Source organism: Geotrypetes seraphini, chromosome 1, assembly GCF_902459505.1.
Source record: "Geotrypetes seraphini chromosome 1, aGeoSer1.1, whole genome shotgun sequence".
NCBI lineage: Eukaryota > Metazoa > Chordata > Amphibia > Gymnophiona > Dermophiidae > Geotrypetes > Geotrypetes seraphini.
This window is the reverse complement of record NC_047084.1, coordinates 94,558,264-94,573,515: the sequence shown is the minus strand read 5'-3', so window position 1 is coordinate 94,573,515 and position 15,252 is coordinate 94,558,264.

Genomic DNA, 15,252 nt, shown 5'->3' with positions numbered 1-15,252 from the left:
GGATTTCCTCAATGAATATGCATGAGATCTATGTGCATGCACTGCTTTTAATGCATATTCATTGGGGAAATACTGAAAACCCGACTGGATTCGGCCCTCAAGGAGGGACTTTGGGGACCCCTGACATAAGGAATGAGTGTGGTATTAGTCTGAATGTGTACAGTGAGAAACACTGAAGAGTAAAGCTGACATGTTTCAGAGTAGTTTCAGTTCCCATAAGAAGATTTACTATGGGGGAAGGGAATCCTTTACTCTGTCCCTCTCTAACTGACAAGCATAGCTGCAGCAGTACTAAAGCCTAAAGATAAAGCCCTAATCTTAATTGAAGCTCAGCAAGGGGGTTTTGTTTAACATGAGGGATACAGCCAGGCAGGTTTGCCCTCTCTGGGAGCCCAGGCAATTCTAGTTAAAGGCTCAGTGACCAGGAAAGCTTTAGTGCAAAGGCAAAATGCTGTAAGCATGATTAGCAAAACCTATAATGAACAGTCTGAACAGTACCAGTGCATAAAGTTTGGCAGAAAGCCACCATATTTGATGGACCTAAGACCCGTAGGAGTCGTAGTCAACTTGTTGAATTGAAAGTGGAATCAAGAGGAAAGTAATCCCGTGTCTGCATTACAGACTGTGTTTTGTAACAACTTGTTTTTCATTTGTGACAAGGAAGTTTATGTTTTCTTTTGAGACTGTTGTCCTGAATAAATCAGTGTGTGGTGGAAGCACGGGACTGGTTTGGTTTTCATTTGGACTGGGATTGGGGGAATAAAAGTCTTTCATTTTTTGTTCATGTGTGTTTTGGTTTTTCCTTTTTGAGTTTGCAATCCCCTTGGCCACTCCAATAAACCGCTCGGCTGGGTGCAGTGCTGAGAATTCAGGCCCTGCTGTTCTACTCCCCGCCAAAAACCCTATATATAAATTAAGGTGCGATCATGTATCAGAGTTTTACATTAGGCTGTACTGGCTTAAGGCAGAGTACAGAGGGAGGTATAAATTGCTGTTGCTAACCGATTTAGCACCAGATGGATTGTCACCGCGGTACCTGTCAGAGGTAATCGCGGTGACGGGATAATCACGCGCCAGACACCAGCTTGCCGACAATCCAGCGCTCACAATTCGGCACAATAAAGAAGCGCGCCGTGGGAAAACTTATTTTTAAAGAGTTCCGATGGGTGGGTGTGGGGGGGAATCCCCCCACTTTACTGCATAGTGTTCGTGCTGCCGTTGGGAGAGTGTGTGGGTGCAACCCCCCACATTATAGAGAAAATGGAACTTTTCCTGAAAAAAATCAGAAAAAGTTCCGTTTTCTCTGTAATGGAGGGTTCCAACCCCCCAACAGCAGCGTGAACACTATGCAGTAAAGTGGGGGGAGGGGTTCCCCCAAACATCCTCCGTCGGAGCTCTTTAAAAATAAGTTTTCCCACAGCGCGCTGCTTTCTTGCGCCGAATTGTCAGCGCTGGATTGTCGGCAAGCTGGTATCTCGCGCGCCACTGACTATGAACCGGTAATCGCATACTCTTAAAGTTACGTTCTGCTGGTAACGGTGATTTGGTGTTACCATCTAGAAAGGAGTTGCGGTTTTCATGTGCGGGCCCAGCAGAGTGGAATAAACTCCCGGGGTACATACGTCAGCAAGGGAATCTTACTTCATTTGAACGTTTTCTGAAACATCATCTGTTCTGTCAGATGAACTACGGGTATAAATGTCTTCCATAACATAGCACAGCATAGAGCTTTTTTCAATTTTGTTGAAGGTTTTTTGCCAATGAGGTGACCGCTCAACCACCTTTAGAAAACCACTTTTGTGGAGGTGGCAGGGCCCTTGTCTGAGGCTTTTTCCTTCAGTTCCAACTTGGTGCAAGGCCTAAGCTGTTCTTATATTACGTCATGGACATCAAGCATCAGTTCTAATTGAAAGTGTTACCATATTATTAATATTAAATGATATAAAGAGACAGGGGTGGGTATTTGTGGCATCTGGGTGAGTATTTCATGTGAGGGTGGGGTGGATTGTTTTTGATGTGTATTTTATGTAGGACAAGGCAGTTAAGGCAAGTCCGTGCCTGTATGTATGTGTTATTTTGTGCTTTTTTTTTTACTATGGGCTCCTCTTATGAAGGAGCGCTAGCGTTTTTAGCGCACGCACCAGATTAGCGCACTCTATAGTGTGCGCTAGCTGAAAAACTACCGCTGAACAAATTGCGGCTCTACTCTCTCGAGGAACGTAGGGAAAGGGGAGACATGATTGGTTCGTTCAAGTATATCACCGGACGTATCGAGGTGGAAGAAGATATTTTCCTTCTCCAGGGACCTCAGCCACAAGAGGGCATCCGCTTAAACTCAGGGGCGGGAAATTTCATGGCGACACCAGAAAGTATTTCTTCACCGAAAGAGTGGTTGATCATTGGAACAAGCTTCCGATACAGGTGATCGAGGCCAACAGCGTACCAGATTTTAAGGGTAAATGGGATGCCCATGTGGGATCCCTGAGAGGGTGGAGTTAAGAATGGGTCATTTGGAGCGGGGTCTCTAGAGCAGACTTAGAGGGTGGGTCTGTGGAGTGGGCAGACTTGATGGGCTATGGCCCTTATCTGCCGTCATTTTTCTATGTTTCTATGCTTAAGAGGAGGCAGTAGTGGCTAGCATGCGTGGCATTTTAACACGTGCTATTCCGAGGGTTAAGGCCCTAAGGCGCCTTTGTAAAAGGAGCCCTATGTTTGTGTTTTTGGAACCTGCTTTGTATAAAGTGGGATATAAATAAAAACCATATATATCTATCTATATATATAAAATCGGAGGTATGTATGTGTGTATGTGTGTATGTGCCGCGATCACGCAAAAACGGCTTGACCGATTTGAACGAAACTTGGTATGCAGATCCCTCACTACCTGGGGTGATATGTTCTGGGAGTCTCTCGGCCCACCTGCACACGTGGGCGGAGCTACAAACAGAAATTCAGATTTCACCCATTCATGTCAATGGAAAAAATGTAAAAAGCTGCCATTCTCTCAGTAATTCCAACTACCTGGGGTGATATGTTCTGGGGGTCTCGCGGCCCAAATGCACACGTGGGCGGAGCTACAAACAGAAAATCAGATTTCACCCATTCATGTCAATGGAAAAAAATGTAAAAAGCTGCCATTCTAAATTGCCACGTATGCTAGCCGCTACCGCCTCCTTTTGAGCAGGCGGTAGATTTTCGGTAGCGCGCCCAAATCCGGTGCGCGCGCTAAAACCGCTAGCGTGGCTTTGTAAAAGGAGCCCCAACAGTGCAATACAGAAGTATATAAGCATATAATAAATCAAGAAAAGCACATTCATCTTACAGACATACCGTATTTGCCTGCGTATAAGACGACTGGGCGTATAAGACGACCCCCCCAACTTTTACAGTTAAAATATAGAGTTTGTTATATACTCGCCGTATAAGACTACCCCTTCTTCCGCACACCTTCTGCACAACAAATAAAACTTAAAAGAACATCAGAATTTATTTCAACAATTTTAATTAATTCACTAAAGCTGAATAGAACAATAAACCCATGGGAGCTGCCATGCTATTTGTTTTCTAAACTGTTAACCAAACTGAAACTGTCAATGATAAAAGGAAGATAACACATAGAGGGAGAGAGCAAGTGCCGGGCAAGTCCCTAGCAAGTTTGCTGGCATGACAGTTTCCCTTTAAAAGCCTTCAAAAGACTCCTGTTCGCCCCCGCAACTTCCTTAAGGGCTAGACTCTACACACGGCCGCATGTGCGAGAGACGTAGTAAAGAGAAAACGGGTGGGGCCAGAGCGCCGCTGCTTCCCGCTGCGCAGGATGAAGGAGCTGGCACCCTTGTCACACTGATGTCCCGCCATGGCCCCGCTGATGTCCCGGCAGGTTTACTAGTACCGTAAGCACCGTAAGGAGGTAAGGAAGGAGATGTTAGGGCATGTAAAGTAGAGAGTTGCGCGGGGACAGAAATCCCACCCGTCCCCACCCGTCCCTGCCAAAGTCCCACCCGTCCCCACGAGGAATCCCACCCGTCCCTACCCGTCCCCGTGAGGAATCCCTCCGTCCCCACCCGTCCCCGCGAGGAATCCCCTCCATCCCCACCCGTCCCCGCGAGGAATCCCCTCCATCCCCACCCGTCCCCGCGAGGAATCCCCTCCGTCCCCGCCCGTCCCTATAAACTTCAGAAATAGTTATTTCATTTAATTATGCTACTTAATTAAAGGCTCTGGTAGAAACCCATTTACAAATAAGCAAAAAGACTTTATTAATTTGAAAATATTAATTGGGAAGAATACATACTTTGTAAACGGGTTTCTACCAGAGCCTCTAATGTTTATAAATTTTTATCAACACAACTAATATACTACTTTATCCTGAAGCAAAAAAAAAAAAAAAAGAAATAGAATTCTTTTCCTACCTTTGTTGCCTGGTTTCTGCTTTCCTCATGTTCTCATTCAATTCCTTCCATCCACTATCTCTCTTCCTTCTGCATCTTCCATTTGCTCTGTTACTGTGCCTCTCCCTTTCTTCCCCTTTCCAAATTGGTCTGGCACCCATCTTCTTCTCTCTGCTCCCCCCATAGTCTGGCATCTGTCTTCTTCCCTGCCAGCGTCTTCTCCCTACTCTCTCTTCCTCATTTCCTTTGTGTCCTTCTCCCCCCCATCTTCCCCATGTCCTTTCAGCGTCCTTCTCCACCCCTTTGTCTTCCCCATGTGCTTTCAGCCTCCTTCTCCCTCCTCTGTCTTCAAGTGCTTTCAGAGTGCTTTCAGAGTCCTTCCCCCCCCCTCCTGTCTTCACCATGGCCTTTCAGCGTCCTTCTCCCCCCCTCCTTCTCTACCGCCCCGGGTGCAGCACAGCCGGCCAGGTCCCCTTACTTTTGTGGCACTTCCCCGACCGACCGACAACAGCCCCGGTCCAACAAACCTCCCTGCCCTTAACCGCGAATCTAAATTACCTTCTTACAGCTGCTGTAAGAAGGTAATTTAGATTCGCGGCTACAGGGCAGGGAGGATTGTCGGACCCGGGCTGTTATCGGTCGGTCGGGGAAGTGCCACAAAAGTAAGGGAACCTGGCCGGCTGTGCTGCAACCGGGGCGGGCCGCCCCTCTCCCTTGGTAGCTACTCGAACCGCGAGGCTACTCTCCTTCTCCTTATCTGCCCTGCCTGCAGCACAGAGCCGAACGGAAGTCTTCCCGACGTCAGCGCTGACGTCGGAGGGAGGGAGGGCTTTGTTTAAGCCCTCCCTCCCCTCCGACGTCAGCGCTGACGTCGGGAAGACTTCCGTTCGGCTCTGTGCTGTGAGCAGAGAAGGTAGGGAGAAGAAGAGCCGCGTACATCCAGAAGACTGAGTACATCCAGCCCCGCAGGAGCCCCGCGACCCTCGGAGGCGTCCCCATGGGATCCCCGCGACCCTAGGGGGCGTCCCCACGGGATCCCCGCGACCCTAGGGGCATCCCCGTGCAGCTCTCTAATGTAAAGTAAGGGCATGTAAACAGTACCCGGCGTATAAGACGACCCCCGACTTTGGGGAGGATTTTAAGGTACTGAAAAGTCGTCTTATACGCTGGCAAATACGGTACATGAGCATTTAGGGCTCCTTTTACCAAGCTAGCGGGGTTAACGCGCGCAACTTTTCATCACGCGTTAACCCCCGCGACGGCCTAAAAATTACCGCCTGCTCAAGGGAGGCGGTAGTGGCTAGCGCGGCCGACGGTTTAGCGTGCGGTATTACGCGCGTTATAACTGCTAGTGCGGCTTGATAAAAGGAGCCCTTAAACCCACCCACCCATCCAATAACTAGTCAACAAAAACATAAATACTTAGATTCTTTCAATAACCTTTCCCAATTTAAAGTAGTAACGTAATCCCACTCTCCTCCCACCCACCTGGATTTGAATTTTTCTAATGATGTTTCTCCACGCAAAGTTTCAAGTTTCAAGTTTATTAATTCTTTTGATTAATCGCTTAATCATAGTTCTAAGCGATGAACAATTTAAAATACATTCAAAGGGGAACAATACAAAACAATACAATACAAACTTAAGACAATACAATAGGTTAAAAATTAACTCATCAAATTCATAACATAAGGTAAAAAAGGGATAGTGAAATACAATTTAATATAGGAAAGTAGAACAAAAAAGGAAAGGTACATAAGGGAACAAAAAATAAAAGCATATTAATAGAATAAAATCAATGACCTGGGTATTAAGAAATTAAATATCAAAGGCATCTTTAAAAAGAAAAGTTTTTAAATTACTTTTGAATTTTCCTAGGTCCTGCTCCCTTCGTAAATAAATTGGAAGAGCGTTCCAGGTCTGTGGCGCGGTCACTGAAAAAATAAATTGGCGTCTTGTATTTATAATCTTAAGTGAAGGGATAGTTAATAAGTTTTGTTCATTTGATCTTACAGGATTACGGTATAACTTGGTAAAGTATTCCAAAGCTGAGGAACTATGACCGAAAAAAAATAGTAGACCTCCTTGTAGGGAGGGAATAGCGAGAAAATGCTGCTCTGTTGATGTTAATGTCCTAAATGGAGTATACGGTATAAGAAGACGGTCAAGAAATATTTGATAGCCGGATTTTAAAGGTTATTAAAGCAATTTTATATGTGATTCTATAGGAGATTGGTAACCAATGTGCTTTTTTCAGAAGTGGTGTCACATGATCGTACTTCAATTATATAGAGCCATCGGAAGCGGCACTCCAGGGACACAAGATGTCAAACTTAAGGAGCTAAAAACCGCTACGCTTCTTCATTGCCTCATAAGTTACTAAATGGAATCTTATTGAGAACTAATGATCTTTACGTTATTAAATATTTGAATAACTTATAAATTCTTGCCAAACTTATCTGTGAAGTCCTGGTAAAGCCTATAGCTTATACGAAGAAATTGAAAACACCAACGCTGACATGCATATTTCGTATGCAAAAATACTGCTTTCAGGGCCTGGTAATTCTATAACAAATAAAAAGAGTGCAATATTAAAATCCTGCTCTGTCAAACATTATATGTAAATAGTAGCTAACAGATATTAATTTTACTTACTTAAATCAATGAAATTGTAAGCATGGTGAGCACCGACGCTAACCTCGGCGCGCGTAGTCTAAAAAGGATGCCCGCCCACACACATCGAGTTCCTAGTTAACTATAAAGAGCAGAGATGGATTTTTGATCTTCAAACTCTGCAGCCCCGCGGACTCAATGCTGAATTAGACTGGACGTCTCTGGCTTGAATGTATGAATGAGTTTCCTTCTGGGGTGAAGCCTAATCTCAGCCAATCAATTCATCCCACGTCCTTTATGACGTGGCGTGGGTGGGTATCCTCTTTAGATTATGCACGATGAGGTCTGCTAGATGCATTGATCTAGGCACCAGTCTTTAGGCATCATTTATAGAATCTGGGCCTTAGGGCTCAGTTCTATATAGGGTACCTAAAAATTAGGCACTGAGGAAAAATGCTGGTCTGGGCGGGGCAGGGATACAGCGCTGATCTGCCGTTCTCTTCACCTGCTTAGCCAGCAACTTTAGCAGAGAAGTACTTAAAAAGGCCAAACCCTGTTTCCTCTGTGTGTGCCTGACGAGTCTCTGAGAGTCACCACTGCTCTCAGGCTCAGAACATGGATACGAGGGTCAGCTCTGGTTAGCTTTACCGGAATGTTCCTGATGTTTTTACCTGGCACAAGGCCGGGCTTGCGACGCTGTGGGTTCCTTTTACAAAATGCTGCGTGCGCTAGCCGCTACTGCCTCCCTTTAAGCAGGCGGTAATTTTTTGGCTAGCGCGCGCTAATCTTGTGCATGCGTTAAAAATGCTAGCGCCCCTTAATAAAAGGAGCCCTAGGTTTCGATATTGGCCTTCTATGTGCTTTTATTTTCTCAAGTTTCAAGTTTATTAGGATTTTATATACCGCCTATCAAGGTTATCTAAGCGGTTTTTACAATCAGGTACTCAAGCATTTTCCCTCTCTGTCCCGGTGGGCTCACAATCTATCTAACGTACCTGGGGCTATGGAGGACTGAGTGACTTGCCCAGGGTCACAAGGAGCAGCGCAGGGTTTGAACCCACAACCCCAGGGTGCTGAGGCTATAGATCCAACCATTGCGCCACACACTCCTTCTCCCAGCAAGTGTGTTATTGAAACCAGTCTTAAATTCTCTGTAACTTAGGTGCTGTGGATCCTGACTACTGTGCACATATCCTTGGAACCAGGGCAGGATTAATTCGTCGAGGGCCCCTAGGCACACAAGTACACTGGGCCCCCCTGCCCCGCCCCACCATGCGCCCAGGCGGAAACAGGAAGCTGCGTCGGAGGGAAGCTTTGGGCAAGCAGCACCTCTTGCACAATTACAGTTCCCGTTGCCTTTCTTACCCGCGTTGCTTGCTTGTCTTACTTTCCGTCGATGGAAGGGGGTGTGCCGCGTTGCCGATCGGGGTGGGACCCGCGTTGCCGATCGATGCTGGAGGGGTCCATCGCCGTTTGGAAAAAACAATCCTTCATCGGGCCCCCCTGACCATTTCGGGCCCTAGGCACGTGCCTACTTGGCCTATTGGTTAATCCTGCCCTGCTTGTAACCTGTTCTGGGCTCCTGGGGAGGATGGGCTATAAAACTAACTGACGAACCCTTTTACTAAGGCGCGCTAACCGATTTAGTGTGCGCTACATGCTAACGAGTCCATTATATTCTATGGGTGCGTTAGCATTTAGCGCAGGGGTGTCCAAGGTCGGTCCTCGAGAGCCGCAATCCAGTCGGGTTTTCAGGATTTCCCCAATGAATATGCATGAGATCTATGTGCATGCACTGCTTTCAATGCATATTCATTGGGGAAATCCTGAAAACCCGACTGGATTGCGGCCCTCGAGGACCGACATTGGACACCCCTGAATTTTAGCGCGTCTTAGTAAGAGGGCCCCTAAATACATAAATAAATCCATCAATTTTTATATTTACTAGTATTGGCTGACATCTCTTTGCTCTATTAAAGGTATACAACCTAAGGAACAGAAACTAGGCAGGAGCTGTATTGCTAGCAGCGTTTAATCCTGATTCTTCATTTTACACAATTTGTCCATTTTATCATAGCCTCATCCTAGCTGTACACTCCTCCCTCCATATTCGCGGTTTCAACAATCGCGGTTTCGATTATTAGCGGTTTTTAGCTTGCTGGCTCCTCCCCCCCCCAAAAAAAATTACATCAGCTTTCATAGAGAAATCGTTGATTCCAAGCGTTTACAGAGAAAATCGCCGATTCCCGCACTTTCTTCACCGTGTTATGCCTCTCCTTCAGGAACAGGCCAGGTCTTCGCCGTTTCACCCTATTCATGATGGTTTTTAATAGAAAACAGCGAATAACGTATGAAAAAGTTATTTGCGGTTTTTCTGTATTCGCAGGTCTGTTAATTCCCCTATCACAGCGAATACAGAGGGAGAAGTGCAAATAAAAATATCAGCGATTTTATATTCCCTGCTTCCCTACCTGCACCAGTCAGTCTCGGGAAACTAATACACTTAGTACAGTGGTCTCAAACTCAAAGCCTTTGCAGGCCCACATTTTGGATTTGTAAGTACTTGGAGGGCCGCAGAAAAAACAGTTAATGTCTTATAAAGGAAAGATTTATCTACGGTATATATATAAAATCGGAGGTATGTATGTGTGTATGTATGTGTGTATGTGCCGCGATCAAGCAAAAACGGCTTGACCGATTTGAACAAAACTTGGTATGCAGATCCCTCACTACCTGGGATGATATGTTCTGGGGGGTCTCGCGGCCCACCTGCACACGTGGGCGGAGCTACAAACATAAAATCAGATTTCAACCATTCATGTCAATGGAAAAAATGTAAAAAGCTGCCATTCTCACAGTAATTCCAACTACCTGGGGTGATATGTTCTGGGGGTCTCACGGCCCACCTGCACACGTGGGCGGAGCTACAAACAGAACATCAGATTTCACCCATTCATGTCAATGGAAAAAATGTAAAAAGCTGCCATTCTCACAGTATTTCAAAAACGGCTTGACCGATTTGAACGAAACTTGGTATGCAGATCCCTCACTACCTGGGGTGATATGTTCTGGGGGTCTCGCGGCCCACCTGCACACGTGGGCGGAGCTACAAACAGAATATCAGATTTCACCCATTCATGTCAATGGAAAAAATGTAAAACGCTGCCATTCTCACAGTAATTCTAAAACGGCTTGACCGATTTGAACGAACCTTGGTATGCAGATCCCTCACTACCTGGGGTGATATGTTCTGGGGGTCTCGCGGCCCACCTGCACACGTGGGCGGAGCTACAAACAGAACATCAGATTTCACCCATTCATGTCAATGGAAAAAAAGTAAAAAGCTGCCATTCTCACAGTAATTCAAAAACGGCTTGACCGATTTGAACGAAACTTTGTATGCAGATCCCTCACTACCTGGGGTGATATGTTCAGGGGGTCTCGCGGCCCACCTGCACATGTGGGCGGAGCTACAAACATAAAATCAGATTTCACCCATTCATGTCAATGGAAAAAATGTAAAAAGCTGCCATTCTCACAGTAATTCAAAAACGGCTTGACCGATTTGAACGAAACTTGGTATGCAGATCCCTCACTACCTGGGGTGATATGTTCTGGGGGTCTCGCGGCCCACCTGCACACGTGGGCGGAGCTACAAACAGAAAATCAGATTTCACCCATTCATGTCAAAGGAAAAAATGTAAAAAGCTGCCATTCTCACAGTAATTCAAAAACGGCTTGACCGATTTGAATGAAACTTGGTATGCTGATCCCTCACTACCTGGGGTGATATGTTCTGGGGGTCTCGCGGCCCACCTGCACACGTGGGCGGAGCTACAAACAGAAAATCAGATTTCACCCATTCATGTCAATGGAAAAAATGTAAACAGCTGCCATTCTCACAGTAATTCAAAAACGGTTTGACCGATTTGAACGAAACTTGGTATGCAGATCCCTCACTACCTGGGGTGATATGTTCTGGGGATCTCTCGGCCCACAACTCTATGTTGCTTGCTCAAGGGTGGGTTCACCCAAGAATTTATATGTTCTTGCTCCTGGAGATGAAACTAAAAATGTTGTTTCTAATCACGTTTTGCGTTAGTTGTATTGTATTCATTTTGTCAAATATTTCACATTATAATTTGAATATTGTACTTTTTATTAAGCTGTAAAAAAATAATTTCATTCACCACTATAAAGTATCTTTATTTGAATCCATTTACAGTGTTATTGCTATAATTAAATACCCGTGCAACGCCGGGGCATCAGCTAGTAAACTATAAAGAGTTTTACCTCATGCAAACTTGTCATTTCTTTAATAAGATATTAACTATTTTTTCTGCGGCTCTCCAAGTGCCCTATTTTTTCTGCGGCTCTCACAGTTAAAGTTTGATATCTTTCCTTTTCCTAGGAATTAACAAAAGATTATAACAGTTATGACTAACGTGACCATTTATTTTTTTCATCAAAAGGGGACATCTATTAATTGTCAGTCCCGCCCCCAATTCTGACCTAGCCCCGCCCCAACCCTGCCCTAGCCCTGCCCCCAATCCCGCCCCCAATTTCTTTCATTCATTTTTCATGTACACATAATATCTTCATATTAATTCATAATGGTAACCTTAAAATTAAAAAAAAAACTACAAAGCATACTATACGCAGAGAAAATGTTATCACTTATATTTGGGGGGTTTTCAAAGATGTCAAGGCAAATGACTTTAAAATATGCAATGTTACCTCAGTAACTATAGAAAAATAGATAAATATAGTGCAAAATATAGACAGCAGATATAAATTCTCAAAACTGACACGTTTTGATCACTAAATTGAAAATAAAATCATTTTTCCTACCTTTGCTGTCTGGTGATTTCATGAGTCTCTGGTTGTACTTCCTTCTGTCTGTGTATCCTTTCTTTCATTTCTTTCTTTCTGCACTCAGGCCCAACAATTGTCCCTTTCTATTCCCTCCCTCCTTCCTACCTATGTCCTTAGTGCCCCCAGTGCCTCCTTCCCATGTCCATAATGCCCCCAGTGCCTCTGTCCTGTGTCCTTAGTGCCCCAGTGCCTCCTTCCCATGTCCATAGTGTCCCCAGTGCCTCTGCTCTGTGTCCTTAGTGCCCCAGTGCCTCCTTCCCATGTCCATAGTGCCCCAGTGCCTCTGTCCTGTGGCCTTAGTGCCCCCAGTGCCTCCTTCCCATGTCCATAATGCCCCCAGTACCTCTGTCCTGTGTCCCTAGTGCCCCCAGTGCCTCCTTCCTATGTCTTCCCTTGCCTTTGTCCCTCCCCCGAAGCCTGCCTCCTTCCCTCCCTCCAGTGACTGATTCAACCCCCCTGCCCGCCCGTCTGTCCGTGTACTGCTGCTGCCTGCCAGTCTGCCTCCCTGCCGCGCCGATTCAAACCCTGAGCCGCTGCCGCTGCTTCTTGCCTTCTTCCCGACGGCAATTTTGACGTCGGAGAGGAAGTTTGAGCCAGCCAGGCAGCGATTGGCTGGCCTGGAACTTCCTCTCCGATGTCAAAATTGACGTCGGGAAGAAGGCAAGAAGCAGCGGCGGCGGCCCGGGGTTTCAATCGGCATGGCAGGGAGGGAAAGTGATCAGCCGTCCTGGTGTCCCCGCGCACAGCTTCAGGATGCTGTCCCTGAAAACGGGGCATTTGGGTGTCCCGAAGCGGTGGGTCAGGACAACGGGACGGTCGGTGCGAAAACAGGACTGTCCCGTTGAAAACGGGACGTATGGTCACCTTAGTTATGACAGGCATCCGCAGCCACCTTCAGCTCTCACCTCCTCCAGCACCGGACACACGCACAAGCTGCACTGCTTCCAACCATTACTCCAATGGTTACCTTACGTTCTGGAACGTCGCCCGCCTCACTGCAGCAAGTGCTTTCCTGCATCTGCACGCGATTGGACTCCAGCTCACAATCGCGTACCGACGCAGGAAAGCGCTTGCGTGAGGTTACAGCAACCGCTTGTGAAGTGGACGATCGCGTACAGAGTCCGAGGGCCTCAAAACAGTACTTGGTGGGCCGCGCGTTTGAGACCGCTGATTTAGAAGCATGGTCTTTGCAAACTCAACTAATTAGACTGGGGGAACCTCCACAGTCCTTGAAGCAATTTCTTCCCTACAACTTAATATTGATCTTCTAAGCATTGTGTTAATTAATTTGGGGAAACTGAGCTGCATTTGCTTTTAAGAAAATGAAGGTTTAATAACTGCAAATCCAATAGTTTAATTCAACCACTGTACACATTTTCATGCTCATGTGTGGGCCAGGGGGGGTTGGTTTCTCTTTGATTCAGACTAATTTGCTTTCCAGTCACCTCTTGCTACTGGCTCACTGCCTTTGCTCTTATATTCATATCTCAAAGAGCAGAAATAAAAATCTGTACACACAGCTTTTTCTCCTTATCAAATAATTCATTAAAGAGCAATAAAAGCACAATTTCTGTGGCCATCAAGGGCAAGGAGTGTCATTTTTGCTTGTCAGACAAACCTAGAGAGTATACTTAAAAACTGCAATTTAAAAATATATATTTAACATGAGAATCAAGAATTTGGTTGTGGACAATTGTACAGATAAAAAAAAGACTGGTTTTGTGCAAAGTCCTTGCTTTCACTGCCAGCTTTTTTATTTTTTCCTTTTTTTTGCATCTGTTAAATGCTTAAATGTCTGCAGGGATATCTGAAAAGCTGAACAATGTCAATTAAACTTGCTGAGGAGTACATCTTTTTTTTTTTTGGGGGGGGGGAGGGAGTACGTGTGACCTTTTCTGTTTGTCATTTCCCGGGCTCTGCACCAAGTGATCCTCTTAGGCTGCTGGCTTTGTGGAGCAGGCCGTGAGCAGCGGGAATGCTGGAACTGTAGGTTTCTGGGCTCTCTGCCAAACTCAGGATAATTGTCAGCTGCAGGAAAGTGCTAGAAAAGCTTGGCTGACTCCATCTTTTACAGAGAGATTAGCCCCTTTTCTGTCAGTGCAGAAACACTGTAAAAGAGAAACAGACTTTATAAAAATGTGTTATTGAAAGACAGCTAGGTCTGATTTTATTGGAATATGTTAATGCTGACACTATTACTCATCTTTAGAATGATTTTAAAAATGGAGCAGTAAACCTTACATCAGTATATCATTCTTTTAATGTAGAACCTAATTCTATTAGAAAAAAAAAAATTCAAAGCACCAGCTTGTAAACATCCACTTTGGATGGGGTTAGGAAGGGTTCTTGTGTGTGTCTGTGTGTGGGGGGTGGCTGGGGGGGAGGCGGCATGATCTATGGGAATGGAGGATTCCATCAGGAGAGATTGGCATCCCTCCTGCCAGTGATCTAGGGGGGAGGGGGAGGTTTCCGGCAGGAGGGAATGGCATCCCTCCTGATGGCGATCTATGGTGGTTGGGGGCATCTCTCCTGCCAGCGATCTTTGGTAGGGGGGTTCTGGCAGGAGGGATTGGGCATTCCTCCTGCCGCAATCTATGGGGGGGTGTTCCGTCAGAAGAGATTGGGCATCCCTCCTGCCAGCGATCTATGGGGGGAGGGGGAGGTTTCCGGCAGGAGGGATTGGCATCCCTCTTGATAGCGATCTATGGTGGTTGGGGGCATCTCTCCTGCCAGCGATCTTTGGTAGGCGGGGGTCTGACAGGAGGGATTGGGCATTCCTCCTGCCGCAATCTATGGGGGGGGGGTGTTCCGTCAGAAGAGATTGGGCATCCCTCCTGCCAGTGATCTATGGGGGGGAGGGGGAGGTTTCCGGCAGGAGGGATTGGCATCCCTCCTGCCAGCGATCTTTGGTAGGGAGATTCCGGCAGGAGGGATTGGGTATCCCTCTTGCAGGCGATCGTTCGGGGGGAGGGGGGGAGACAGGCGGCTGCAGCCACTAAACTTATCATGGCAGGGAGATCCCTTGCCGCAATAAACTCAGTGGCTGCGTCTACTTACAACCCGATTCTCTATCCTCCTTCAAAAACTATTACTTTTCATACTGATTCTACGCTCCCTCTCCAATTGTATTCTGTACTCTCTGTCTGTTCAGTGTCTTCCTCTCCACTTGTATTCTGTAATTCGCTGGCCATCCAGCCCCTTCACTGTAACATGTTAATACTACATTGTACTTCGCTGATTGTTAAGATTGTAATTCATTGGTCTTTAAGATTGTAATTCGCTGATTGTACAGCTCTCTTTATTGTGAACCGCCTAGAAGTCGTAAGATTAAAGCGATAGAGAAAAATAAAGTTATTATTATTATTATTATCCGGCA